Source organism: Loa loa (genome assembly GCF_000183805.2).
Source record: "Loa loa unplaced genomic scaffold supercont3.275, whole genome shotgun sequence".
NCBI lineage: Eukaryota > Metazoa > Nematoda > Chromadorea > Rhabditida > Onchocercidae > Loa > Loa loa.
The window spans coordinates 7,880-10,663 of record NW_018108455.1 but is presented as its reverse complement, the minus strand read 5'-3'; the positions used below and the strand labels follow the sequence as shown (position 1 = coordinate 10,663).

Below are 2,784 nucleotides of genomic sequence, written 5' to 3'. Positions count from 1 at the left end.
TGTTGGTTGTTGTTGCTGTTGTTGTTATTGCTATCGTTGTTGTTGTTACTATAGCAAGAGTAGAATTAGTAGTAGCATCAATACAAGAAATTATTATTATTATTATTATTGTTGTTTAATTTGAAGTAATAGTAGTAGTGGTGGTGCTAGTTCGAGATGTTATTATTGTTGTTGTTGTAGTAAGAACAGTAGTAGTGGTACTAATGCTAAAAGTTATTATTATTATTATTTTTGTTGTTGTGATAATATAAGTAATGACAATAAGAACTGATAATAACTAACATTTAATAATAATTAGCATAAGCGAAATTATATTTATGTAAATTTGTTGATTGTAAAAATAAATGGTAAGGGATGATTATAGGGTATGCTAGTTTTAATCCATTCAGCTTATAGATTTATGACAAAAGATACGGGTAATTAAATGAAGGAAAGCTTTCATCCAGTTCTATCTATCTACTTATCTATATACCTGTCAACCTATCCATCCATTCATTAACAAGTCTCTTTTATTTATTTTAATACATATATCCATTACACCATTTCAGGTTAATTAGAAAAGAAAAAAATCATCTCTTGAAAATTTTCCACTTTCAGTTTTAATTCCTATTTGTAACAGCTTTTTCTTTTTTTTTTTGTTTTATCAGTGATACGAACCCTATCAGTTGTTTGTTTCGTGTAAAAAGTAACTAACCCGTTCTCACCTTTGACCCTTCCTTTTCTTACAATTAAATCACGTTGATGTTATTAAATTTTGGATTACTTTAACAAAATTAATTCAAACAATTTAGTGAACACATAAAGTTTGGGATAATAAAAAGTGAATGTTATTTGCTATCGTTAAATTAATGTAAAGAAATTGCGCAAATGAATTAGTAATTATATACTGAAGTATACGTTAATTTAAATTAATGAAGTGGTTTAAAGTAATAGGAAGAAATCGGAAATGAAGTTTAATGAAATTATCTATTTAAATTATGGATAATAAACAAATTGGAAACAGTATTTCAAATTAAATTTTATTTTGTTTTTTTCTTAAACTCAAAAAAACATAAATGTAATTTTGAATTTGATATTATTAGAAAGGATACAGTAATCATTAAGTATGTTCAATCTATGAAGGTAATTAACAAACAGATTAACTAATCGCTCAACAATTTTCTTCAACTTTTATTCATCATTCATTTCTTATCGTTCAATAATCACTTTGTTGAAAATGGTAAAGGTAAAATAATAATAATAATAATAATCACTTTAACTTATTGATGATAATAATTATGCATAAAATGTAAGGAAGAAAGTTAAAGGTGACATTTTAGTATGACCAAAATGTGGTCACCTATTATTATCATCTTCTTGCAACTTTTAACAATCTTCTTCTTTCTGATTTATCTAATAATTCTTTTCTTTACCTTTTTTTTCTTCTTTTTTTTCGTTCATTTTTTAAATAAGATTTATTATATCAATTCAAAGATAGACTATTGTAATATCAATCCAAAAAATGTTTTAAAAATTACAAATTAATGTAAATTATGCTTCATTATTATAATTATTTTCAGCTCAATTATATCAAAAAATATGAATACAAATATAGAAATTAATATTTTTTTTGATTAGTAATTGAGAAATTATAACAATGATATTAATTGTATTTGATATATTTAAGATGAAAATTTAAAATTCTTTCATTTTATAAATTTTAAAAAAGAAAAACGATGGTTAAGAAATTTTTAAAATGGATTATTCTCATAATGTTTTGTGTTTTTTCTTGTTTTAAAAAAAAAACATTTAAAATAAATAATATTATATCTGAAAGCTAATAAAAAAATTAACCTACTCTGACTAATTAATAGTTCAACAATAGAGATCTTGAAATGATAAAAAGTAAGTGGATGGTGTAGGTTGATTTTTGAAAAAAAAAAAAACCTGATTAGCAACTTATTAACAATTTAATAAAAACTATTGAAAAATTAATTACATGATGAATGTTTTGTGAAATTTTAGAATAAAATTATATCAATCAAAGATATTAATATTAGTTGTTGTTTAATTTTTTAATCAAGAATTTTAATATTTTGTTCCAAAATTACTTCAATAAATGAAAATGAGTTTCAAATATTTTTAAAATGTTAAAATTTTCAAAATTTTAGTTAAACTTTATTTTGAAATTATGAAAGAATTCATGAAAAATTTGTTTTTTTCTCTTGTTCTTTCTCATTTTTTTCTTTTTCAATCAAAATATTTCATAGTATTGGTTAGCATTCTATGAGCAATCAAAGGTCTAAAATAGAATAAGGCAATTAGCATGAAATTAATTACTGGTTGACATGAAATCAATTACTAGTTGATATGAAATCAGTTACTAGTTGAAGTGAAACCAATTATTAGTTGACATAAAATCAGCCACTAGTTATTGTAGATATACTATGCAAATATTGTCTTGAGAATGATTTAGATACAACTACGAACTGATAACTTTTATCATCCTATTGTTATCAAGAGCAACTTTTCAATAAATTTAAAATTTATCGCACAAAAAAATTACTTCCAAAAATTAAGCTAACAAAAAATGCAACTTATAATTGAAAACTTTTATCACAAATGATATAATGAGATAAAACCATTTCCCTCCTCTTTTTTCCTCTCAATCAATTTTATAACTGATAACTTTTATCACAAATCATATAATGAGATGGAACCATTCCTTTCTCTCTTTCCTCTCAATCAATTTTATAACTGATAACTTTTATCACAAATGATATAGTGAGATGAAATCAATTCTTT

The 2,784-nt window shown here is 22.8% G+C and overlaps 1 protein-coding gene across 1 annotated transcript in view; it reads left to right on the top strand.

Annotated features, from left to right (window-relative positions):
* LOAG_13359 (hypothetical protein) overlaps window positions 1-2,784 on the top strand; it is a gene marked incomplete at both ends in the record, with an annotated part of 7,277 nt that overhangs the window by 3,979 nt on the left and 514 nt on the right. The gene's annotated exons all lie outside the window — the stretch shown is intronic.